Consider the following 27,948-nt stretch of genomic DNA (forward strand, 5'->3'; position numbering starts at 1 on the left):
ATGAAGTCGCTGATCTTAGCTCTCGTTTGCCTGCAGCTCTCTGATGCTCTGATGTACAGGTAGGACAATCTTAACCCTTGAATGGGAGATGGAACAGAATCCAGGTTTATCAGGATGATGCCTGGATTAGGGCAGCATTGCATTAGTGCTAGAGCTACTGCCTTGCAGCACCAGAGACCCGGGTTTGATCCTGACCACGGGTGCTTGTCTCCCCGCTTTTCTCCCCGTGACCTGCGTGGTTTTCTCCGAGATCTCCGGTTTCCTCCGGCGTAGACTGGATAGACTCGGCTTGTACTCGCTAGAATTTAGAAGATTGAGGGGGGATCTTACAGAAACTTACAAAATTCTTAAGGGGTTGGACAGGCTAGATGCAGGAAGATTGTTCCTGATGTTGGGAAGTCCAGAACAAGGGGTCACAGTTTAAGGATAAGGGGGAAATCTTTTAGGACCGAGATGAGAAAAACATTTTTCACACAGAAAGTGGTGAATCTGTGAAATTCTCTTCCACAGAAGGTGGTTGAGGCCAGTTCATTGGCTATATTTAAGAGGGAGTTAGATGTGGCCCTTGTGGCTAAAGGGATCAGTGGGTATGGAGAGAAGGCAGGGATGGGATACTGAGTTGGATGATCAGCCAAGATCATATTGAATGGAGTGTGTGGCCAGGATGGTGTGGGTCTTTGATGATGCTGGCTGCCTTTTTGAGGCAGCGACTGCGATAGATCCCTTCGTCGGTGGGGAGGTCAGAGCCGGTGATGGACTGGCCAGTGGTCACAACTTTCTGCAGTAAACACGATGAAGTCTGGGTGTGGGAATAACATTTCCGACTTTCTTCCCGCATTCGCAGGGTTCCCTTGACTAAGGGGAAATCTGCCCGGGATACTCTTCGGGAGCAGGGATTACTGGACGACTTCCTGAGGGAACATTATTCCGATCCCTGCGCAAAGTTTGATGGTCTCACCGGTGTGGCATCCCTGTCATCTACAGAACCAATGATCAACTTCCTGGACGTAAGTTATTCCCGACTGTTATAAGTGGAAGTGTGATGGAAAAGGCACACATTACTTACAGCCCAGTAGTATGAATATTGATTTCTCTAACTTCAAGTAATCCCTGCACTCCCCCTCTCTCCATTCCTCCCCCACCCAAGTCACACCAGCTTCTTGTTCTCACCCAGCAAACAGCTAACAATCCTTTATCACTGTTAGTTTTTTGCATATCTTTCATTCATTTGTTCTATATCTCTCCACATCACCGTCTATAATCCCTCGTTTCCCTTTCCCCTGACTCCCAGTCTGAAGAAGGGTCTCAGCCCGAAATGTCACCCATTCCTCTCCAGAGATGCTGCCTGACCCGCTGAGTTACTCCAGCATTTTTGTGCCTATCCGGTGTAAACCAGCGTCTGCAGTTCCTTCCTACACTGTACCCTTTTCCTCTCTGCAGAGAGTTGCGGAAGCAGCCAGGACCATCACGCACAAACCAACCTCCCTTCCATTGACTCCATCTGCATCTCACGCTGCCTCGGCAAGGCCAGCAGCATCATCAAGGACCAGTCTCAATCCCTATTCTCCCCTCTCCCATCCGGCAAAGAGGTACAGAAGTGTGAAGATGCACACCTCCAGATTCAGGGACAGTTTGATTCTTCCCAGATGATTTCAGGCAACTGAACCGTCCTCTCACCAACTAGAGAGTGGTCCTGACCTCCCATCTACCTCACTGGAGACCTTTGGACTATCTTTAATTGGACCTGACTTTATCTTGCACTGAATGTTATACCCTTTATCCGGTATCTGTCCAATAGACAATAGACAATAGACAATAGGTGCAGGAGTAGGCCATTCGGCCCTTCGAGCCAGCACCGCCATTTAAAGTGATCATGGCGGATCATCCCCAATCAGTACCCCGTTCCTGCCTTCTCCCCATATCCCCTGACTCCGCTATCTTTAAGAGCCCTATCTAGCTCTCTCTTGAAAGCATCCAGAGAACTGGTCTCCACTGCCCTCTGAGGAAGAGAATTCCACAGACTCGCCACCCTCTGTGAGAAAAAGTGTTTCCTCGTCTCCGTTCTAAATGGCTTACTCCTTATTCTTAAACTGTGTGGCCCCTGGTTCTGGACTCCCCCAACATCGAGAACATGGTTCCTGCCTCTAGCGTGTCCAAACCCTTAACAATCTTTGACCACTGTGTAAACATGTTTAGTCATGGAGTCCTACAGCATGGAAACAGGCCATTCGGCCCAACTTGCCCACGCCGACCAACAATAGTCCTTTCACTGAAGATAGACACAAAACGCTCAGCGGGACAGGCAGCGTTTTGTTTCTATCTTCAGTTTAAACCAACATCTGCAGTCCCTTCTTTCACAGAAGTCTTTTCACTGACTGGAAAGCACAAATATCTAATCACTCTACCTCGGTACATGTGACAATAATAAATTAAACATGTCTCCTGTTAGCACCCTTTAGTTTCCTGTTCCTCTCTAGCCTTTATCCACCCATCTGCTGATCCCCCCCTCACCTGTATCCACCTATCGCTCGTCAGGCTTTGACTTGCCCCCACCTCTCTTTTCCAGCTTTCTCCTCCCCACTCCAATCAGTCTGAAGAAGGGTCCCGACCTGAAACGTCACCTATCCCCATTTTCCAGAGATGCTGCCTGACCCGCTGAGTAATGCCCCTGTCCCACTTAGGAAGCCTGAACGGAAATCTCTGGAGACTTTGTGCCCCACCCAAGGTTTCCGTGCAGTTCCCGGAGGCTCCCGGAGGTTTTTGCCAGTCTCCCTACCTGCTTCCACTACCTGCAACCTCCGGCAACCACCTGCAACCTCCGGGAACCGCACGGAAACCTTGGGCGGGGCGCAAAGTCTCCAGAGGTTTCCGTAACGGTTTCCGAAGTGGGACAGGGGCATTACTCCAGCATTTTGTATTCTACACAAGATTCCAGCATCTGCTTTTGAGTCTAAAGAGGCACTTTATAAAGACATAAAGTGTGTACAGACTTCGGATGCTGTCTGTGTGGAGTTTGCACGTTTTCACAGTTTCCTCCCGTTGCTCCGGTTTCCTCCCACATCCCAAAGATGTGCGGGTTTGTAGATGAATCGGCCCTCTGTGAAATTGCCGCTAGTGCGTAGGGGGTGGACGAGAAAATGGGATGGTGTGGGATCGCTGGTCAGCGCGGACTCATTGGGCTGATGCACAGACTCTGAAAGGCCCGTGCTGACTTTCCATGTTGTAAATCTGAACTAAATATTATTTGTGTTTTTTACCGACAGCTGTCTTATTATGGAACAATCAGCATTGGTAATCCTCCACAAAGCTTCACCGTCATCTTTGACACTGGCTCATCCAACCTCTGGGTCCCCTCTATCTATTGCAGCGATGCTCCCTGCAGTAAGTCAACGTTCCCTGCCCTTCGATGTATTTGAAGTTTTACTCGTATCCTGCGATTCCTTACGGTGGCGTAGCGGTAGAGTTGCTGCCTTACAGCGCTTGCAGCACCAGGGACCCGGGTTCGATCCCGACTACGGGTGCTGTCTGTACGGAGTTTGTACGTTCTCCCCGTGACCTGCGTGGGTTTTCTCCAAAATCTTTGGTTTCCCTCCACACCCCAAAGATGTACAGGTTTTTTAGATTAATTGGATTGGAATAAATGTAAATTGTCCCTAGTGTGTGTTGGATAGCGTTGGTGTGTGGGGATCGCTGGTCGGCGCGGACTCGGTGGGCCGAAGGGCCTGTTTCTGCGCTGTATCTCAAAACTAAATAGACAATAGACAATAGGTGCAGGAGTAGGCCATTCGGCCCTTCGAGCCAGCACCACCATTCAATGTGATCATGGCTGATCACCCACAATCAGTACCCCATTCCTGCCTTCTCCCCATATCCCCTGACTCCGCTATCTTTAAGAGCCCTATCTAGCTCTCTCTTGAAGGTATCCAGAGAACCGGCCTCCACCTCCCTCTGAGGCAGAGAATTCCACAGATTCACAACTCTCAGACTCACAACTCACAACTAAACTAATTCCTTCTGTAATTCCTTACACTAGCTCCGCCAAGGGCTGCTGGATCTCCTGGCTGCTAAACATTCTAATTCCCCTTCCCATTCCCACACTGACCTTTCAATCCTGGGCCACCTCCACTGTCAGAGTGAAGCCACACACAAACTTGAGGAACAGCACCTCATATTCCACTTGGGCAACTCACAACTCAACCAAGATAGACACAAAATGCTGGAGTAACTTAGCGGGTCAGGCAGCATCTCTGGAGAAAAAGGATAGGTGATGTTTTGGGTCAGGACCCTTCTTCAGACTGTCCCGAGCTGAAACGTCACCAATCCATGTTCTCCAGAGATGCTGCCTGACCCGCTGAGTTACCCCAGCACTTTGTGTCTGCCGACCAAGAAATGCCATCGACACTAGTCCCTCCTGCCCGTGTTTGGCCCTTTACCCTCTAAGCCTTGTACCTGCCTAAATGTCTTTTAAATATTGTTATCATGCCGGCCTCAGCGACCTCCTCTGGCAGCTCGTTCCAGCAACGATGGTGTGGTGTCAAAAATCATCTTTAATTAGAAGTGAGCTTTCAGGAAACCATTGGCAATAGACTTTGGTTGAGTGCGGGTCTGTATTTTTTGTTTAGTTTAGAGATACAGCACGGAAACAGGCCCTTCGGCCTACTTTTTCCACGCCAGCCAGTGATCCCCGCACATTAATATTGCCCTACACACACTGGGGCCAATTTTACATTTACACCAAGCCAATAAACCTGTAAACCTGCACGTCTTTGGAGTGTGGGAGAAAGCCGAAGATCTTGGAGAAAACCCACAGGTCGGTAGAGGCAAGTCAGGATCGAACCCGGGTCTCTGGCGCTGTGAGGCAGCAACTCTACATTGCCGCCCATGGTGTTATGTTCTGCTGAAACCTTTTTTCAATTTAACGGAAGGAACTGATGTCTCTTTTCAGTGAGCCACACGAGATTCTACCCGTCCTCCTCCTCGACCTACCGTTCAAATAACGAGCGCGTTGCCATCCAATACGGAACTGGGAGCATGACGGGAATTTTGGGATACGACACACTGAGAGTAAGTAGACTTCACTCCTCACCACGTCACTCCAAGTTCAGTCAAGTGTGTTTTCAGATCACCTCTCACGCCCTCTCACCCTGGCCACAAACTCTTTGAATCACTTCCCTCTGGAAGGCGACTCCGGACTGTCAAAGCCGCCACAGCCGGACATCAAAACAGTTTTTAATCCACGAGCAGCAGCTCAACTCAACAGCCACAAGTCTGTAGCCTCCTTGTGCTCTGCCATTTTATTTCATTCTTCATATGTGTAAATTATGATGTTTTATTTTATTATTATTTTTTTCTAAATATTTTTATTAGAAGCATATACGTCATAACCAAAACGCAATTTGTTTATCAATTACATATTAACACAGCGTCTGTTTATATATTTTTTATAGATTTTTTTGAAAGATAGAGCTAGAGAAAGAAGGGAGGGAGAAAATATTAAAAAATAAAATAGATGACTAATATCACAATTTTGGAGATAGGTCCATAGATTATAAAGTATAATTATTCATCCAATCTTGATGTTTTATTTTTAATTGTCTAATGTATATCGTGCTGTTACTTGCGAGCAAAGCACCGAGGCAAATTCCTTGTATGTGAACATATTTGGTTAATGAAATTAATTCAATTCAATTGTCACATGTACTGGCAGTGGTTTACCTTATGCCCCTGTCCCACTTAGGAAACCTGAACGGAAACCTCTGCAGACTTTGTGCCCCACCAATAAGTCTCCAGAGGTTTCCATTCAGGTTTCCTAAGTGGGACAGGGGCATTATAGATAGACACAAAACGCTGACGTAACTCCAGCGGGCCAGGGGACGTCTCTGGGGAGAAGGAACGGGTGACGTTCTGGTTTGAGACCCTTCGGTCAAACCAACGCCTCGACCCGAAACCCCGCCCGCTCCTTCTCCCCAGAGACGCCGCCTGTCCCGCTGAGCGTCGCCAGCACTTTGTGCCCATCCTGGCGAGTGAGAGGTGGACAGATGGACACAAAACGCTGGAGTAACTCAGCGGGTCAGACAGCATCTCGGGCGAGAAGGAATGTGTGATGTTTCGGGTCGAGACCCTTCTCCAGACGTGTCCCACTGAGTTACTCCGGCGCTTTGTGTCTGTCTTGGGTATAAACCAGCACCTGCAGTTCGTTCCTACAAGGTGGATACAGGATAACTCCAATTACATTCTCTTGATCTTGTTCCTTCTAGGTTTCTGACATCACCATCCGCGGCCAGGAACTGGGTTTAAGTTTGACTGAACCTGGCGGATTCTTCAACTCAGTCAAATTTGACGGTATCTTGGGCATGGGCTACCAGTCTCTCTCTGCAGAGGGCGCCACCACTGTGCTACACAACATGATCTCTCAGCAAGTTATCTCCGAGCCCCTCTTCTCCGTCTACTTGACCAGGTCAGCGTCTCCCACCTAAACCTTGTCGCGCCTTCGATGACTGAACAGAGCACCCTTAATGCCGTGGATAGACAGGGGTTGCGGGGAGAAGGCAGGAGAATGGGGCCGGGAGGGAGAGGTAGATTGGCCATGATTGAATGGTGGAGTAGACTTGATGGGCCGAATGGCCTAATTCTGCTCTTATCACCTATGACCTTATAGAAACATAGAAACATAGAAAATAGGTGCAGGAGTAGGCCATTCGGCCCTTCGAGCCTGCACCGCCATTCAATATGATCATGACTGATCATCCAGTTTAGAAGGATGAGAGGGCATCTCATTGAAACATATAAGATTGTTAAGGGTTTGGACATGCTGGAGGCAGGAAACATGTTCCCCATGTTGGGGGAGTCCAGAACCAGGGGTCACACAGTTTAAGAATAAGGGGTAAGCCATTTAGAACGGAGACGAGGAAACACTTTTTCTCACAGAGAGTGGTGAGTCTGTGGAATTCTCTGCCTCAGAGGGCGGTGGAGGCCGGTTCTCTGGATGCTTTCAAGAGAGAGCTAGATAGGGCTCTTAAAGATAGCGGAGTCAGGGGATATGGGGAGAAGGCAGGAACGGGATACTGATTGGGGATGATCAGCCATGATCACATTGAATGGCGGTGCTGGCTCGAAGGGCCGAATGGCCTACTCCTGCACCTATTGTCTATTGTCTAATAAAGTATTCATTCATTCATTGATTCTTTGAGTGTTTTCGATGATTCTGGGCTATAATGATTCTAACCATTGTTTTGCAGAGTGGATGGTGAGTCAGGAAGTGAAATCATTTTTGGCGGTGTCGACCCCAGCCACTACCAAGGCTCAATCAACTGGGTACCTGTCACACATCAAGCTTACTGGCAGATCGAGATCCAAAGGTACGTGCTTGCAAATCTCTGACCAATACAATGTTGAGAGTAGCTCGCTCGCTACCCATCGGCCTTCAAAGATTAACTACATCAACCGGTGGTGCAGCGGTAGAGTTGCTGCCTCACAGCACCAGAGACCCTGGTTCGATCCTGGCCACGGGTGCAGTGAAGACTTGCGAGGATGTTGCAGAACCCGAGGGCCAGAGCTATAGAGGGAGGCTGGGCAGGCTAGGACTTTATGACTTGGAGAGCAGAAGGACAGGGGTGGCACAGTGGCACAGCGATCGAGTTGCTGCCTCACAGGGCCAGAGACCCTGGTTCAATCCTGACCACGGGTGCTGTCGGTACAGAGTTTGTACGTTCTTCCCGTGACCACGTGGGTTTCCTCCGGGTGCTCCGGTTTCCTCCCACACTCCAAAGACGTGCAGGTTTGTAGGTTAATTGCCCCCAGTGTGTAGGATAGAACTAGTGTACGGCTGATCAATGGACAGCATGGATTCAGTGGGCCGAAGGGCCTGTTTCCATGCTGCATTTCTAAACTAAATCAAACATTCTAAAACGGCATTAAAAAGACCCCTGGACAGGTACATGGATAGGAAGAATTTGGAGCAGGGGTGGGGAGCCTGCGGCCTTCAGGCTGCATGTGGACTCTTGGCCATTAAGTGCGGCCTTTTGAATGAATCCAAATTTTGTAGAACAAATCCTTTTATTTTTATTAATATGTTTTAGTTTGTCTTTTATTATTTTAATTTTAATCTTAAAATGAACGTATTTAAAATACCAAAGGGTAAAAAAAGATTCAACAAAATAATCCTCCCCAACTGATGGCCACAATTAAAACATTAGTAAGTCACGAGGGCTGTTTTAACAAAACAACGTACATTTTGAAGTATATCTAATTGAAGTTTCTTGGATGCGGCCTCATTAGATTACAGCTAACTTAATGCGGTCTTCCGACATGAAAATGTTCCCCGCCCCTCATTTAGAGGGATATGGGCTAAATAAGGGCAAGTGGGACTAGCGTAGATTTGGGATCTTGGTCGGCAGGGACCAGTTGGGTCGAGGATCCTGTATCTCATGACTCCATGTTTAAGAAGAAACTGCAGATGCTGGGAAATCGAAGGTAGACTAAAGTGCTGGAGAAACTCAGCGGGTGCAGCAGCATCGATGGAGCGAAGGAAATAGGCAACGTTTCGGCCTGAAACCCTTCTGGAAATAGGCAACGTTTCGGGCCGAAACCCGAAAGGGTTTCGTCCCGAAACGTTACCTATTTCCTTCGCTCCATAGATGCTGCTGCACCGCTGAGTTTCTCCAGCACTTTTGTCTACCTCACGACTCCATAATCTGGAAGGGTTTGACAGTTGTTGACCAAGTCAATGTGTGTTTCTTCCCTCAGAGTGACTGTCAACGGGCAGGTGGTGGCTTGCAGTGAGGGTTGCCCCGCCATTATAGATACCGGCACCTCCCTACTTGTTGGACCCACCAACGCCATCACCAACATCCAACAGGCAGTCGGAGCCACACCTGGTTCCTATGGCCAGGTACCATTCACCTGTACTCACCTGTACTCACCTGTACTCACCTGCACCGTTTAATGTGTTATACAATCACCACCATGTTCTCTCCATCCAACTCAATTAGTTTAGATGTTTAGTGTAGCGTGCTTTGGTTTACTTCCGATTAGTTTAGTAGAGTTCTGTTTACATTAGTTTTAGTTTAGTATGGTTTGGATTAGTTTAGCATAGTTTAAGAAGAACTGCAGATGCTGGAAGAATCGAAGGTAGACAAAAATGCAGGAGAAACTCAGCGGGTGAGGCAGCATCTATGGAGCGAAGGAATAGGCGACGTTTCGTGTCGAGACCTAGAAGCATCTATGGAGCGAAGGAATAGGTGACGTTTCGTGTCGAGACCCGGAAGGGTCTCGACCCGAAACATCACCTATTCCTTCGCTCCATAGATGCTGCCTCAGGTCACCTATTCCTTCATTCCATAGATGCTGCCTCACCCTCTGAGTTTCTCCAGCATTTTTGTCTACCTTAGTATAGTTCAGATTAGTTTAGCATAGTTTAGTATAATTTAATTAAAATTAGCATAGTATATATTAGTTTAGTTTAGCATATTTTAGCATTGTTTAAATTTGTTTAGATTAGTTTAAGATAGCTTATTTTTGATTAGATTAGTATAATATAGATTAGTTTAGATTAGTAATAGTTTAGTATTGTTCAGTTTAGTTTAGTGCAGATTAATTTTCTATAGTTTAGATGAGTTTAGTTTCGATGTTTAGATTAGATTAGTATAGATTAGTTTAAATTAGATTTGTTTGGTTTAGTATAGCATAGTTTGAGTTTAGACTAGTTTAGGCGAGTTGAGATGAGTTGAGTTTAGATTAGATTAGTTTAGTTTATATAGTTTACTTGAGTTTAGATCAGTTTAGTTTCTTAAGAGTTTGGTTTTCTAGTTTTTAGTGACTTTCCTCAGACATGACCAAGCGCGATCGTTCGCTGAACATCTTCGCTCAGTCCGCCTTGGCGACGTGATCTCCCAGTGGCCAAACACTTTAACTCCCCCTCCATTCCCACACTGACATTTCTGTCCTGGGCCTCCTCCACTGTCAGAGTGAGGCCCAGCGCAACTGGAGGAGCAGCACCTCATACTTCCATGGGCAGCTTACAGCCCAGCGGTAGGAACATTGACTTCTCTAACTCATGTCTGCCTTGCTTTCCCTCTCTCTCTCCATCCCTCCCCCACCCTAGTCATCGTACTAGTTTCATTGTGTCATGTTGAGTTTCACTGTCTGTGCAACTCGTTATCACCTTCCCCACAGCCAACAATGGACCCATTGTGGGCCTCCACGTTTTCCCTGATCCTCGTTGCTGTCTTTGATTTGTCCCTTTCACACCTTGATTCATTTTTCCTTTGTACCTTTTCATACCTCTCATTTCCTCTCCCTGGACTCTCAGTCTAAAGAAGGGTCTCGACCCGAAACGTCACCTCTTCTTTCCCTTTCGAGATGCTGCCTGACCCGCTGAGTTACCCCCAGCTTTTTGTGTCTGTGATACTGAATAATGTTGCCCCTTGTCTTTCAGTACTCCTAAACTGCAATGATCTCAGCAGCATGCCTGATGTGGTCTTCACCATCAATGGAATACGATTTTACTCTTCCTGCTACTGCCTACGCACTCAAGGTACGTCATTGGACTCTGTATGGTATTCATTGCTTTTCTCGGATTACTTAAATGTGTTCATAAATATGTTTACGGGTTCATAAATTCTAGGTGCAGAACAGGCCCATCAAGTCCACTCTGCCATCCAATCATGGCTGATCTATCTCTCCCTCTCAACCCCCTTTCTCCCCATAACCCCTGACACCCGCAACTAATCAACAATCTGTCAGCCTCCGCCTTAAAAATGTTCACTGACTTGGACTCCACAGCCGTCTGTGGCAATAAATTCACCACCCTCTGGCTAAAAACATTCCTCCTCGTCTCCTTTCTCCATCTCCTGCTGTACGGGCACTCTAGGTGTAGACCGTGGACTGTTGCTTATTGCTTTCCATCTCACGGGGCATGGGGGGGACCAGCATGGGGGGGGGAGCAGCCGACGAGGGCGGGGAGGGGGGGGGGTGCGGAGGATGAAAGGACCTGGCCATGGGATACTTTGAAACTTTGTCAGCGCCCTTTATGTAGCGGACTCTTTGCATACCTTGAGGAAGCAAAATGAAATACATCACTGTGACTTGGCACATGTGATAATAAACTATTCACTCACTCACTCACTCACTCACTCACTCACTCACTCACTCACTCACTCACTCACTCACTCACTCACCACTCATCCATTCACCATTGAGTGATCATTCATTTATTTATTCTCCTCCAGTCCACCTACTACAACCAGGTTAGCTGCATGAGCGGATTTGGTGACACCGGCTCCAACCTCTGATTCTGGGCGACGTCTTCATCGGGCGAGTACTACTCCATCTTCGACCGTGGAAACAACCGCGTGGGTCTAGCCACGGCCGTTTTAACTCTTCCGTCCACCACCCACCCACCCATGAAGATCAGCCCCATTCAACTTGACTGAAAGCCATCCGCGATCCCCAGAGTCGCAACTCTCACCACGCCACCCAGTAGCAAAGATCAAGATGTCACTCTCGGATGTCCTATACTGAAGATACTCTACTGACAGCTTCGAGTTCAGCGGCTGATTTTCTCCAAGGTTGGGAAAATTGAAGGGAAAAAAAGGAAGATAAAAGTGGACGAAATGATGCCGTTCGGATGGGATCTTAACACAGCCATGAATGAATGTTGGGCTGGGCTGCAGATGGATAGTAATATTATATAATTATTTCTGCTCTCTGCATTTCTTTCTCATATCTTCCTTGGTTCAGCTGTGACTTTCCATAATTCAATCCAAAGCCATGCGCATTCAGCTCAGTTTGGATGTAAAGGTTGATCTAGGAATTACACAGCGTATTATCTTCTCCCGTGAAACATCTGTTATTAAATAATGCCTGCAATATGTTCAATAAAATGGAATAAGAAACGCATATTATCAGACTTTCGGTTCCTTTCTCATGTCCGTTTGTACGTGTGAGGGGGGGCTCAACTCACTCAAGCATTGCACTAAAGTTAGACATAGAGTGCTGGAGTAACTCAGCGGGTCAGGCAGCATCTGTGGAGAACATGGATAGGTGACGTTTTCATAGAGTGCTGGAGTAACTCAACGGGTCAGGCAGCATCTGTGGAGAAACATGGATAGGTGACGTTTCACAGAGTGCTGGAGTAACTCAGCGGGTCAGGCAGCATCTGGTGAGAGAACATGGATAGACACAAAGTGCTGGATGTAACTCAGTGGGTCAATAGACAATAGACGGTGCAGGAGTAGGCCTTTCGGCCCTTCGAGCCAGCACCACCATTCAATGTGATCATGGCTGATCATCCCCAATCAGTACCCCGTTCCTGCCTTCCTCCCCATATCCCCTGACTCCGCTATTTTTAAGAGCCCTATCTAGCTCTCTCTTGAAAGCACCCAGAGAACCCACCTCCACCGCCCTCAATAGCAAGAATGTCCTTCCTCAAATTAGGGGACCAAAACCTGCACACAACACTCCAGGTGTGGTATCACTAGGCTCTGTACAACTGCAGAAGGACCTCTTTGCTCCTATATTCAATTCCTCTTGTTAAAAAAGGCCAACATGCCATTCGCTTTCTTCACTGCCTGCTGTACCTGCATGCTTACTTTCATAGACTGATGTACAAGGACCCCCAGATCCCATTGTACTTCCTCTTTTCCCAACTTGACCCCATTTAGATAGTAATCTGACTTCCTGTTTTTGCTACCAAAGTGGAAACCTCACATTTATCCGCATTAAACTTCATCTGCCATCCTCCTCAGAGTTCACACTGCCACCCAGCTTTGTGTCATCTGCAAATTTGCTAATGTTACTTTGAATCCCTTCATCCAAATCATTGATGTATATTGTAAATAGCTGCGGTCCCAGCACCGAGCCTTGCGGTTCCCCACTAGTCCCTGCCTGCATTCTGTAAGGGACCCGTTAATCCCTACTCTTTGTTTCCTGTCTGCCAACCACTTCTCTATCCATGTCAGCACTCTACCCCCAATACCATATGCCCTAATTTTGCCCACTAATCTCCTATGTGGGACCTTATCAATGCTTCTGAAAGTCTAGGCACACTACATCCACTGGCTCTCCCTTGTCCATTTTCCTAGTTACATCTTCAAAATAATTCCAGAATTTTAGTCAAGCATGATTTCCCCTTCGTAAATCCATGCTGACTCGGACCGATCCTGTTACTGCTATCCAAATGTTCAGCTATCTCATCTTTTATAATTGACTCCAGCATCTTCCCCACCACGATGTCAGGCTAACTGGTCTATAATTCACTGTTTTCTCTCTCCCGCCTTTCTTAAAAAGTGGGGTAACATTAGCTACCCTCCAATCCACAGGAACGGATCCTGAGTCTATAGAAACATTGGACAATTATCACCATACATCCACGATTTCCAGAGCCACTTCCTTAAGTACCCTGGGATGCAGACCATCAGGCCCTGGGGATTTATCCAGCCTTCTGTCCCATCAGTCTATCCAACACCATTTCCTGCCTAATGTGGATTTCTTTCAGTTCCTCCGTCACCCCAGATCCTCTGGCCACTACTATATCAGGAAGATTGTTTGTGTCCTCCTTAGTGAAGACAGATCCAAAGTACCTGTTCAACTCATCTGCCATTTCCTTGTTCCCCGTCAGGCAGCATATCTGGAGAACATGGATAGACACAAAATGCTGGAGTAACTCAGCGGGTCAGGCAGCATCTGTGAAGAACATGGATAGGCGATGTTTCAGTTCGGGACCCTTCCTTGGTTGGAGAGAAACCGAGTTCACATTTCAGGTTAAGACACGGTAGCACAGCGGTAGAGCTACTGCCTTCCAACGCTTACAAGCGGCAGTGACCGGGTTCGATCCCTACTACGGGTGCTGTCTGTACGGAGTTTGTGCGTTCTCCCCGTGACCTGCGTGATTTTTCTCCAAGATCTCCGGTTTCCTCCCACACTGCAAAGACGTACAGGTTTGTAGGTTAATGGCTTTGGTATATATGTTAAATTGTCCCTTGTGTAAGATAGCGTTAATGTGCGGGGATCGCTGGTTTGGCGCAGACTCAGTGGGCCGAAGGGCCTGTTTCCACGCTGTATCTCTGAACTGAACTGAACTGAACAAAATGCTGGAGTATCTCAGCGGGTCAGGCAGCTTCTGTGGAGAACATGGACAGGTGACGGGACCATTCTTCAGACTGATCAGATAATTGCACTAGATTGTTTAGTATTGCGTAGGTCAGTTTTGTGGAGGAAGGAATTGCAGATGCTGGTTTACACCAAAGATAGACACCAAATTCTGGAGTAACTCAGTGGGACAGGCAGTTTTTCGGGAGAGAAGGAATGGGTGACGTTTCGGGTTGAGACCTTCTCAGAACACTAGATTGTCTGGTTTAGCTCAATGAAGCTGTTACAATAAAACAGCTTGCAATTTGAATAGGGATATTGATTGTGGAAAGAAGGAACTGCAGATGCAGGTTACCAAGAAAAAAATGACAAAATGCTGGAGTAACTCATCGGGTCAGGCAGCATCCCTGGAAAACAGGAAAGTTGTTGTTCAGCTGGAAAGAGTGCAGTGAAGACTTGCGAGGATTTTGCCAGAACCCGAGGGCCAGAGCTATAGAGGGAGGCTGGGCAGGCTAGGACTTTATGACTTGGAGCGCAGAAGGACAGGGGTGGCACAGTGGCACAGTGATCGAGTTGCTGCCTCACAGGGCCAGAGACCCTGGTTCAATCCTGACCACGGGTGCTGTCGGTACGGAGTTTGTACGCTCTCCCTGTGACCGCGTGGGTTTTCTCCGGGTGCTCCGGTTTCCTGCCATACTACAAAGTAAGTAAGTAGTGGTGAGGTCACTATGTTAAAGGAACACCTACAAGTAGTAAGTTTATTGGCCAAGTATTCACATACATGGAATTTGCCTTGGTGCTCCACCCACAAGTAACAACATGACATACAGTGACAGCTACGAATGACTCAGAAAACACTAAACATTAATAATAATAAAACATTAATGATAAAACACCAATTGATCAAGCATGTGAACCAACAAAATACCAGATCAAAGGGAGGCTACAGATTTTGGCTGTTGAGTAGAGCAACTACTCGTGGATAAAACTGTTTTTTACGTCTGGCTGTGGCAGCTTTGACAGTCCGGAGTCGCCTTCCAGAGGGAAGTGATTCAAAGAGTTTGTGACCAGGGTGAGAGGGGTCAGAGATGATCTTGCCCGCTCGCTTCCTGGCCCTTGCAGTGTACAGTTCATCAATGGTGGGAAGGTTGCAGTCAATAACCTTCCTCATTTGCCTTGCACCTTGGCACAGGGCTGGTCTTTCATATTGTGTTCTGGTCTTTAATAATCTGGTGCTACAAGTTCTCTGGTATTGCTAGTCCGTGCCCGAGCCCAGCGCGATGAAGCACGTTGCGATGAAGTGGTTAATCTTTGCACTCGTTTGGCTCGACCTTTCGGAGGGTCTTAAAAGGTAATTAAACAAACCTCTTTTGGTTTGACTTAGGGGCACAGAGGTACGCGGGGTATTAATAATAATAATAATAATAATACATTTTATTTGTATAGCGCTTTTCAAGGATTCAAAGTCGCTTTACATGGTGAGTCAAGAACAAAACAAAATAGAGCAGTAAGACATAGATGCAAAGGGGAGGGGGACATGGGACTAAGGGTATGCAGAGGTGAAGAGATGGGTCTGAGGCGGGACTGGAAGATGGTGAGGGACTCAGAAGTTCGGATCAATTGTGGGAGGGAGTTCCAGAGCCTGGGAGCTGCCCTGGAGAAAGCTCTGTCTCCAAAAGTGCAGAGGTTGGATTTCAGAATGGAGAGGATATTAGAGCTAGGCAGGCAATGAATATTAGAGCTAGGCAGGCAAACGCCTCCGTTGCCATGCTGTGAGAACGGAGAGGATGAGAAGGAATTCCTTCCCAGAGGCCATTAGGACTGTAAACTCCAGGGACTAACTTTACTGAACCACTCCACTGTTGTGTGGTGTCTGTTTAAAATTGCTGTTTCTTTTCCTTTTTCTTCACTCCCTCCCACAATATGTAATATGTGAATATGTGATTCTGTTCCATTCTGTTTTGTAGTTTGTTTGTTTGTTTTTTGCACAATTCGCGAGCATTGCCACTTTTCATTTCACTGCACATCTCGTATGTGTATGTTTTTTTTTTTTTTTTATTATTTTTATTAGAAGTACGGTAAATTACAATAATACACAACACATATATCTTAATACATTTTTTGTACCGCTTCATTTTTTTTGAGCTTTAAGAAAAAGATAGAAGTAAGGAAAGTAAAGAAAGTGCGCAAGAGTCGTGAAGTGCAAGAGAGTGTTGGGAAAAGAAAGCCCCTTAGAAAAGAAGTTAGAGAAGGAAGTGAAGTAAGAAAGTAGACCTAGAAAAGAAAGAAAAAGAAAGTAAGGACAATCGCTCTATTATAACATTGAACTCCGCAGAAAGACTACCAACCAAGTCTGTTTTTGTTGTTTTACCTCCCATTGCCAGGTCCTGATACCATTTATTATTTATTTATTTTTAAAATTACTATTGCACCTCATGCTTGTAATAGGTCCATAAACGTAGACCACGTCTTTTGGAATTGGTTTGCTTTACCTGCTAAGAGGAATCTCATCTCTTCCAGATGTAATGTTTCAAACATATTTGATGTCCACATTTTTATTGTTGGTGTGGGCGCATTTTTCCAGAATTTAAGTATGAGCTTTTTTCCCATTATTAGCCCGTAATTGAGTAAATTCTTCTGATACACGTTTAATTCAGGGATACCTTCCGATATCCCAAAAATGATCCATTCTGGTTTTGGTACCAGTTTTATTTTAATTAATTTTGAAAAAATATCAAATATTCCATGCCAGAATTTTTGTATTTTTGTACAAAAAACAAAAGAATGCGCTATGGTAGCTTCTTGACACAGACATTTATCACAGATTGGTGAAACATTAGGAAAGATTTTATTTAATTTAGTTTTTGAATAATATAGTCTATGTAATGTTTTGAATTGGATAAGCGTATGTCGTACATTGATCGAGCATTTATGCACCTGTAGTAAATGATTATCCCAGCTCTCTTTTGAAATTTTTATAGCTAATTCTTGTTCCCAGTCTCTTCTAATTCCATCAGTTGTGGGTATTTCTATGTTTAAGATGATGTTATATAAGTACGATATTAGATTAGCTGATTCCGCCTTTGTCTTCATTGCTTCATCCAGTAAGTCGGAAGGCATATTATGATAATCTTTTGTGTATTTTTTCAGATAATCACGAATTTGAAGATATTTAAAATATTGGTTATTTTTCAAATTATATTTCAGTTGTAGTTGTTGAAATGATAGTAATTTTCCCAATTCATACAGATCTTCGAGCGTTTTGATTCCCATTCTTTCCCATTGTATAAATGATTTGTCTATGATTGATGGTTTAAACGATGGGTTATTGACTATTGGTATTGAGAGAGATAGGTTTCTTAATTTTAGATTCTGTTTTATTTGTTTCCATGTTCTAATTGTGCTATGTATAATTGGATTTTTATTATAATTTTTATTATTCAAATTTATTGGTGAGAGGATAATCGCTCCTATATTACTCGGGGAGCAGTCCCCTTTTTTCCATTACAATCCAGTCCGCCTGCTGGGCAGAATTGTCCAGCAGGTGAATCATATTTTTAATATTTACTGCCCAATTATAATACATAAAGTTAGGGAGCGCTAGACCCCCCCCACACTTTTCGTTTATTAAGGTGTGTTCTTTGTATTCTATGGGGTTTATAATCCCATATGAAATTTGTAATGTCTGAGTCCAATTTTTTGAAAAACTTTTTTGGGAGATATATAGGTATTGATTGAAATAGGTATAGAATTTGTGGTAAGAAAATCATTTTTATAGCGTTTATTCTGCCTATTAAGGACATCGGAAGTGTTTTCCAGAATTGAATCAAATTATTTAATTTCTTAAGTAAGGGATTATAATTGGCTTTAAACATATCCTGGTAATTTCTAGTCATTTCAATTCCCAAATATTTGAATTTTTCTGTAGCTATTTTAAAGGGGAATTTCCTGAGGTGTGTTGAGTCTTTTGGATTTATCGACATAATTTCACTTTTGTTCCAATTTATTCTATATCCTGAAAAGGATCCAAAGTCCTCAATTAAATTTAATATATTCGGTATACTAATTTGTGGTTTTGTGATGTACAGTAGTACATCATCGGCATATAGGGATATTTTGTTATTTGAATATTTTGTATTATAACCGTAAATATCCAGGTGTGTTCTTATTTTTTCAGCAAGGGGTTCAATTACCAAAGCAAATAACAGCGGAGATAATGAACAACCTTGTCTATTGCCCCTTGATAGTTCAAATTTCGAGGATAATATATTATTAGTTAGTATTCCAGCCGTAGGTTTGTTATATAATAGTTTTATCCATGCAATGAAGTTCCCTCCCAATTGGAATTTTTGCAATACTTTAATCATATAATCCCATCCTACTTGATCAAACGCTTTTTCTGCGTCCAGTGAGATGATAGCTAACTCTTGGTCATGAGATTTATGTGAGTGCATTATGTTAAGCAAACGTCTCAAGTTATTGAATGAATGTCTCTTAGGTATAAATCCTGTTTGATCCTCATTTATTAGTCTACTAACATACCTGCTTAGTCTACTGGCTAGTGTTTTCGCTATTATTTTTTGATCCGTATTTAACAAAGCGATAGCTCTATATGAACCTGGTTCTTCTATATTTTTATCTTTTTTAAGTATTAATATGATCGTTGATTCTGCTAGTGTTTCAGGTAAGATTTGCTCTTTAAAAGCATATGTATACATTTACTGTAATCGTGGAGTAACTATGTCATAAAAAGATTTATAAAATTCATTACTGAATCCGTCTGGTCCTGGTGTTTTTCCATTCTTTAGTGTTTTTATTGTGTCTTCTATCTCCTTAGAAGTAATTTGTGCTCCCAGTTCCTCTTGTTCCCTCAGTTCTAATTGTGGTAGGTTACAGTTATCTAGAAATTCTGAAAATTTATTATTGTCTATTAACGTTTTAGATGTGTATAGATTCTGGTAAAATTGAGCAAATCTTCTATTGATATCCTTGGGTAATGTTAATAATTCCCCTCTGTCTGATTTAACCTTTAATATTGCATTCTCTTTTTCCCGTTTTTTCAGTTGGCGTGCTAGAAGTTTGTGGGGTTTGTCCCCGAATTCGAAGTGTTCTTGTTTTGTGATTTGAAATAATGTTATAACTTCTCTGACAGTAATTTATTTAGCTTGAATTTCAATAGTAGGATTTTATTATGTTTATCCATAGTTGGATCTTTAGCATTATCTGTATCTAATTGTTTTATTTGTTCTTCTAAATGTCTTTGTTCATTCTTATTCTTTTTATTTTGATAAGCTTGAAATGAAATAATGACTCCTCTAATAAATGCTTTGAAGGATTCCCATAATAGCGTGGGGGATATATCTGGTGTATCATTTATCTCAAAAAAATAGGTCCATCTGTTTTTTTAGATATATACTCCCTTGTGGGTCTTTTAAAATTTGCGAGTTAAACCTCCAGAACGATTTATTCATAGACATTCCTTCTAGTTTTAAAACAAAAGTTAACGGAGAGTGGTCTGAGATCGCATTAGTGTGGTATTTAAGGTTCATAGTGTGCGGAATTAATTTTGTATCCACAAGAAAATAGTCTATCCGTGAGTATGTTTTATGCACCGTGAATAAAACGAATAATCCCTTCCCGTCGGGTTTGCAATCCTCCACACATCTACTATATTTGTGTTTTCCATATATGTATGTAAAAGTTCACTGGTTTTAGATTTCCTATTACCTTTTTATTTTTGCATCGATTTATCTAGATAAGGGTCTAAAACACAGTTAAAGTCTCCTCCAATTATAACATTTTGATAATTAAATTCTGCAATTATATTCAGAATTTTATTTAAAAATTGAGGGTTATCAAAATTGGGCGCATATATGTTTACCAGCGTAATTGGCATATTATTGATCTCTCCTGCTACTATAAGGTATCTCCCTTCCTTATCTGAAATAATATTCTTTGATTTAAATGGAATTCCTTTACGAATAATGATAGCGGTACCTCTAGATTTGGAAGTGAATGAAGAGTGAAATGTTTGGCCTATCCAGTTCGCCCTCAGTCTCGTCTGATCTTGATGTTTAAGATGCGTTTCCTGTAGAAACGAAATGTCCGTGTTGTATGATTTCAACTGAGCTAGTATCTTGCCCCTTTTAATAGGTTCATTAATACCCCTTATATTCCAACTACATAGTGTGATTCCTCCCATTTTCTTTTGATTGTCGTCATACATTTTTACCTATTTTGATGACCTTATTTATTATGGTGCATTCATACCTCAGGACTCTGGTTATTTTGGGAGCATTTATAATATAGACTTCCTTGGTAGTTCCCCTCTGCGATTGTCCTTGAAAAGAAAACACATAGATGTGACATATTGTGTATTAAAAAAAAAGTATATCAAATAAATTTACGGTGTCTGAGTTTCGGACACCGTAGTGAGTGGCCCACTCGTCTGTGGGGTACGACATCGATATCGCTTCCGGCGTAGATGTTATGAGGTTAGCCCCGCTGCCTTTATTACCCCAAAACCTAGGGGGTCGGTACCGTTTCCAAATCAGTTCTATTTCACCCAGTTGCAGTATATATATATGTTTCATTCCGACTTATCAAATCTAATTATGTATTCAGTTACATATATTCCTCACTCTTTATCTCTTAACTATTTGTAATTGGTTTTAGTATTGTTAAAAGTGAGTTGTTCGCTGAAAGGGTTAACCGGAGTCAGGCTCCTGGAATTATGCCAGGTGCCCGAGTCTCCTCCCCTCCCCACTCGAGCTGCGGAACATATGTGATTACGGTTGTCTGCGTTATAAAGCAGGCAACACATTTTTATCAGTTTCAGTTGCTATTTCTATATTAGTATTGTTAATTATTAATTATTATTAATTCTCAATATTTTGTAAAACTATATAAGCCATGTGATGTTTTTCGCTCTCAGCTCAGCAGATTCACTCCCATGTTATCAGTCTTTCCTCGTTTGAGCACAGAATGTCCTTGAGTTAGATTCCGCAATGTTCAAGGGGAGATAATAATGTCTAGACACGTCTCGTGGAAAATCTGTTGCGTGTAGTAATTTTTAAAGATTGGTGTTGTTCACTTATTTCACTTTTCTTGTGATATTCTTGTTGGGGGAATAAGCAAATTAATTTGTTCATGACGTCTTGGTGATCAATCTTCAATTGTTGCTGCCTTGGCCACAATTTCTTGAGCGTACTTAAGAGATTCTACCGAGTTAATGAATGTTTTTGAGATTCCCATGAAAGTAATACGCATCCTGGCCGGATAATACACTCCACATATGACACCCTTGACACCGTAAAGAGCTTCTCTGGTCTGTGAGAACTTTCTTCTCTTTTGCACAATCTCGTAAGGGTAGTCCCGTAGGAGTTTAATAGAATCATTTCTGTACATCATCTTCTCTCCGTATTTGATCTTTTTCATCAGCGCTTCCATTGTTGGGATATCCCGAAGTTTGATTATGATCTGTCGTGGGTAGGCATGTTCTCCTTGAGATCTTGGTTTAAATCTGGGTAGTCGATGTGCTTCTTCAATTACAGGTGCCTCAGGTAGATTGAGTACGTGTTTGATTAGATTGGCAGTGTACTCACGAGCATTGTCCCCCTCAGCTCCCTCTTTTACTCCACGTATTCGTATATTTTGACGTCTTGAGCGAGCTTCTAGGTCAACATATTTATCAGAAACTTTTGTAAGTTGGCTCTTGAGGCTGTCTATTTCTAACTTCATCGTCTGCATCTCTCCAGCCATCTCTTCCACAACAGCTTCCATATCTTTCACTGCAGTTACATTTGCAGAAACTGTTTCATGCACAGCCTCAAACATCTTTGTGGTCTCTTCTGCCTCCTTATTAATTTTCCCCGTTAATTCTTCTTGCACATCATCAACTTTTTTTTGCAGAGCACCAATGCCCGCAAGTATTTTTTCATTACCGGCATTAATAGATGTATGCATGTTTTCCATCAAATTTAAGTTTCCAGCTTTCAAATCATTTTTCAAATCTCTTACCGAGTTCTTTAACTCCTCCATTTCGGTTTTCTCTTTTGTGGTCATCTCAGTCTTAGATCGTGTAGCCATTCCAGAGACCACTCCAGAGGTCAGTTTTGCAGTTTCTTGATGTTCCTGAGTCTTCAGCAGTTGTATTGTGACTTTCCTCTGTGGGCTCTGACCTGGAGACGTACTTTCGTATGTGTATGTGACGAATAAACTTGACTTGACTTGAGAGTCAGGTGGACACATAATCTTTGGCCCACCAAGTCCGCGCCAACTATTCTTTTTTACTACTGGGCAACTAATAATAAAAATATAACTATCTGGTTGGACGATACATGTCAACATGTAAATTGGTTAAAAATGGAGAGGGAAGAATGTTTGCCTTTTAGTATAGGCTCGATCCTCCTATCTCTAATACATTTGAATAAGTCAACGTATAGCAAAAGGATTTGAGTATAGGAGCAGGGAGGTTCTACTGCAGTTGTACAGGGTCTTGGTGAGACCACACCTGGAGTATTGCGTACAGTTTTGGTCTCCAAATCTGAAGTAAGACATTCTTGCCTTAGAGGGAGTACAGAGAAGGTTCACCAGACTGATTTCTGGGATGTCAGGATTTTCATATGAAGAAAGACTGGATAGACTCGGCTTGTACTCGCTAGAATTTAGAAGATTGAGGGGGGATCTTATAGAAACTTACAAAATTCTTAGGGGGTTGGACAGGCTAGATGCAGGAAGATTGTTCCCGATGTTGGGGAAGTCCAGGACAAGGGGTCACAGTTTAAGGATAAAGGGGAAATCCTTTAGGACCGAGATGAGAAAAACATTTTTCACGGAGAGAGTTGTGAGTCTCTGCCACAGAAGGTAGTTGAGACCAGTTCATTGGCTATATTTAAGAGTGAGTTAGATGTGGCCCTTGTGGCAAAAGGGATCAGGGGGTATGGCGAGAAGGCAGGTACAGGATACTGAGTTGGATGATCAGCCATGATCATATTGAATGGCGGTGCAGGCTCGAAGGGCGGAATGGCCTACTCCTGCACCTATTTTCTATGTTTCTATGTTTCTATGAGCAAAATCCAATAATACATAGTACTATCCATATCTGGAAACAGCTGAAATTCCGTCTTAAATTGAGAAATATGTCTCTCCTTCTTCCTATTGCAAATAATCCCTCGTTTAAACCGTCTACTTTAGATGTGGTGTTTGTTCAATGGAAGAACCTGGGAATTGACACTGTGGGAGACCTCTATAAGAAGGGGACTCTCTCTTCTTTTCAAGAACTACAGGAGAAATATCACTTGAATGCCAACAATTCCTTCAAATCCGAGATTATGTGAAAACATATACACAAGACTGTCCTCTTATGGGTCCAGATATATTAGACGATTGTTTGAATAGACAGGCCGATACAAGTAAGTTGATATCTTACATTTATAACACTCTTCTAAATATTGACACCCCACCCTCTGAGATGTATAGGCGAGCATGGGAGGACGAGCTGGGACTACCCATTTTGAAAGATATATGGGTGAAAGCCTACAATACTTACACTACTGTTCTTTAAATGCCAGGCATTGTCTGATACAATTTAAAGTATTGCACAGGTTATACTACTCAAAGACCAAATTGAACAAGTTCTTCCCAACTGTCTCCCCTCTCTGTGATAAATGTCACTTCCAAGAAGCCACCCTAACTCACTCTTTTGTATCCTGTATAAAAATACAAAACTTCCAGACGGGAATATTGAATATAATTTCTAAAACACTTAAAATTCAATTGGAGTCAGATTCAAAATTAATAATATTAGTAATGTCAGAGGGCTGCCCTAATCTAACGATATCTCAAAGACGCTTCCTTGACTATGGTTTAATAGCCGCGAAAAAACTTGTACTTAAATTCTGGAAAAAGATAACAGTCCCTACAGTGAAGATGTGGATTACACAAATGACCGAGACACTACATCTAGAAAAAATAAGGCTTGTTTTGACCGACAAACAATTTTCCAAAATATGGTCTCCTTTCATTGAATTTCTTCAACAACATAATGGTTGAACATAAATACAAAAACGGACGCTAGGGTCGGGTGAGCGGGCGTAGGGAAGGGTAGTGTGATATATCTCCGCTTCTGCTTGCTGCTGCTGGTGCTGCTGGTGCCAACGATGACAGCCACGGTGTACTGCTCCTTGCTGTTTTGTATGTGTTTGTTCTTTTGTGTCATCTGTGAAAACCCTACAAAGATTATTATTAGTAATGCTTAGTGTTTTCTGAGCCATTCGTGACTGTCACTGTTTTTCATGTTGTTACTTGTGGGCAGAGCACCAAGGCAAATTCCTTGTATGTGAATACTTGGCCAATAAACTTACTTACTTACTTACTTGTTTCACTTCTTCGTTAGTTCAGGGGTTTTTCCTTTTTCTCTTTTGTGTCTTTTTCGAAATTCTTTCTTTTCTTTTTCTTTTCTTCTTCCTTTCCCTTTTTTCCTTTTTTCTTTTTTCCGATTTAGTTATTAGTTTATAAAATGTTAAAACTGAAGCTGTACGAAAATTGTATAACTGTTATGTCGATTACTTTCTCCTTGTACAACTGCTTCTAATAAAATAAATATTTAAATAAACTATTGATCGCCCATTCACACTAGTTAGTTTTTAGTTTAGTTTAGTTCACAGACACAGCGTGGAAACAGGCCCTTCGGCCCACCGAGTCCCTGCCGACCATCGATCGCCCGTTTACACTACACTTTAAGACCTTAGACTTTAAAGATACAGTGTGAAAACAGGCCCTTTGGCCCAACAAGTCTGCGCTGACCAACAATCACCCTTTACACGAGCACTATCCTACGTATTAAGGACAATTTACAATTTACAGAAGCCAATTAACCTACAAATCTGTGTGTCTTTGGAGTGTAAGAAACCGGAGCACCCGGAGAAAATCTTCGAGGGGCCGAATGGCCAGCTGCATCTATTGTCTATTGTCTATTGCCTATTGAGCCAGCACTGCCATTCTCTATGATCATGGCTGAACATCCACAATCAGTACCCCGTTCCTGCCTTCTCCACATATCCCTTGACTCTGCTATTTTTAAGAGCTACTAGACCAAGTGCAGACCCGTTGGGTCTGTTTCCCCAACGGCGTTTGCGGGGGGGGGGGGGCGTAAGAAGAGGGGGGGGGGGGGAGAGGAGGAGGAGGAAACGGGATTGATTTGGGAGGGAAAGGAGAGCGGGGTAGGGGGTGAGAGATGGGGAGAGAGATGTGGGGGAGGAGGGGATGGGAAGATGGGGAGGAGGGAGGGAGGGGGAGAGGGGTGGGGGAGAGAGGGGAAAGAGTGGGGAGGGAGAGTGGAGGGGAAGGGGAGAGAGAAGTGGAAGAGTGGGAGGGAGGAGGGGAGGGGTGTGGGAGGATGGAAGAGGGACAGAGGGATAGGGGAAGGGGGGGGGGGGGGAGAGGGAAGGGGGTGGGGTAGAGAGGATTGGAGAGGGAGAGGGGTGAGGGGAGGAGAGGGGAGGAGAGAAGGGGGAGAGAAGTGGAAGAGTGGGGAGGGAGGGAGGGGTAGCGGGAGTGGTGGAAGAGGGACGGGGGAGTGGTGGAAGAGGGACAGAGGGGTAGGGAAGAGGTGGGACAGGGAGGGGAAGAGAGAGGGGTGAGGGAGGGAGAGGGGTGGGGGTAAGGGGAGGAGAAGCGGAAGAGTGGGGAGGGAGGGGTAGAGGGACAGGTGGAAGAGGGACAGAGGGTAGGGGAAGGGGGCGGGGGGAGAGAGGGAAGGGGGGTGGGGGAGAGAGTGATGGGTGGGAGAGGGAGAGGGGTGAGGAGAGGGAAACATAGAAACATAGAAATTAAGTGCAGGAGTAGGCTATTTGTCCCTTTGAGCCTGCACCACCATTCAATATGATCATGGCTGATCATCCAACTCAGTATCCTGTACCTGCCTTCTCTCCATACCCCCTGATCCCTTTAGCCACAGGGGCCACATCTAACTCCCTCTTAAATACAGCCAATGAACAGGCTTCAACTACCTTCTGTGCCAGTGAATTCCAGAGATTCACCACTCTCTGTGTGAAAAATGTTTTTCTCATCTCGGTCGTAGAATCGAAAAGATTTACCCATTATCCTTAAACTGTGACCCCTTGTTCTGGACTTCCCCAACACCTGGAACAACCTTCCTGCATCTAGCCTTACCAACCCCTAAAGAATTTTGTACGTTTCTATAAGATCCCCCCTCAATCTTCTAAAATCTAGCGAGTACAAACTCAATCTTCTAAAATCTAGCGAGTACAAACCGAGTCTGGGGCTGATTCTATGGGTGAGATGCCAGTTTAAAAAAATATATTTGGGGGGGGGGGGAGGATTGATTAAAATGTGTGCATAAACACGACGAAATGTAACCAGGAGTTTCTATAAGATCCCCCCCCCAATCTTGTAAAATCTAGCGAGTACAAGCCGAGTCTTTCCAGTGTTTATTCATATGAAAGTCCTGACATCCCAGTAATCAGTCTGGTGAACCTTCTCTGTACTCCCTCTATGGCAACAATGTATTTGAGCATTGGGCATTGTGACATCACACGATGGAACGTTCACCATTGGCTGGGGCTCCTGCAAAGGCATATGTAAATGATCCATTCCGATTGGACATCTGTGAGCATCGGGCATTGTGACATCACACGATGGAACGTTCACCAAGGGCTGGGGCTGGGGCTGCTTCTATGGGTGAGAAGCCAGTTTATTTTTGAAATGTTGGGGGGGGCGGGGGGAGAAGGATTTGATTAAAAACGTGTACTTAAACATGACGAAATGTAATGAGGAACGGATACTTCGGCCCACCGAGGCCTCCACCGCCTTTTGAGGCAGAGAATTCCACAGACTCACAACTCTCTGGGTGAAAAAGTGTTTCCTCATCTCCGTTCTAAATGGCCTACCCCTTATTCTGGTAGAGCACCAGAGACCTGGATCCTCAGAGTACAGATACAGGATAACGGGAATAATGTTTGGTGCATGATAAAGTTCAGTAATGTCCAATTAAATATAGTCCGAGGGTCTCCAATGATGTAGATGTGTATAATGTGTATATGATGCGTACAAAATCATGAGAGGAATAGACCAAGTAGATGAAATGTGTAGAAAGGAACTGCAGATGCTGGTTTAAACTGAAGATAGACATAAAATGCTGAAGTAACTCAGCGGGACAGGCGGCATCTCTGGAGAGAAGGAATGGGTGACGTTTCGGGTCGGGACTCTTCCTCTCAGAGTCTTTTGCCCAGAGTAGGTGAATCGAGGACCAGAGGACATAGGTTGAAGGTGAAGGGGAAAAGATTTAATAGGAGTCTGAGGGGTAACTTTTTCACACAAAGTGTAGTGGGTGTATGGAATGAGCTGCCAGAGGAGGTAGTTGAGGCTGGGACTATCCCAAGGTTTAGGAAACAGTTGGACAGGTGCACGGATCGGACAGGTTTGGAGTGATATGGACCAAACGTGGGTAGGTGGGGCAAGTATAGCTGGGATAGGTTGGGCAAGTTGGGCCGAAGGGCCTGTTTCCTCTACAAAATGGTAGATCAGGACTGCTCTCTAGTTGGTGATAGGATGGTTCAATTGCCTGTAAGTAAGTAACCATATCAGTGTGCATGTGATCCATATCCCTCCATTCACTGCATATCCATGTGCCAATTTCTTTTTCCATGGTGTCTCCACAGAATTCCACTGAGGAGGCACAAGTCGATCCGGCAAAGGATGAGGGAGAAAGGGATGCTGCCGGAATTCTGGGAGCACAACAAGTTGGATCTGATACAACGCGGCCACATGCAACAATGTTCCACACTGCAGACATCGACTGAACCTCTTCTCAACTACATGGATGTAAGTTACATACAG

At 44.0% G+C, this 27,948-nt stretch overlaps 1 pseudogene; it reads left to right on the top strand.

Annotated features, from left to right (window-relative positions):
- Window positions 1-27,911, top strand: LOC116986641 (annotated as a pseudogene).
- Window positions 27,912-27,948: the final 37 nt, after the last annotated feature.

Source organism: Amblyraja radiata, chromosome 24 (genome assembly GCF_010909765.2).
Source record: "Amblyraja radiata isolate CabotCenter1 chromosome 24, sAmbRad1.1.pri, whole genome shotgun sequence".
NCBI lineage: Eukaryota > Metazoa > Chordata > Chondrichthyes > Rajiformes > Rajidae > Amblyraja > Amblyraja radiata.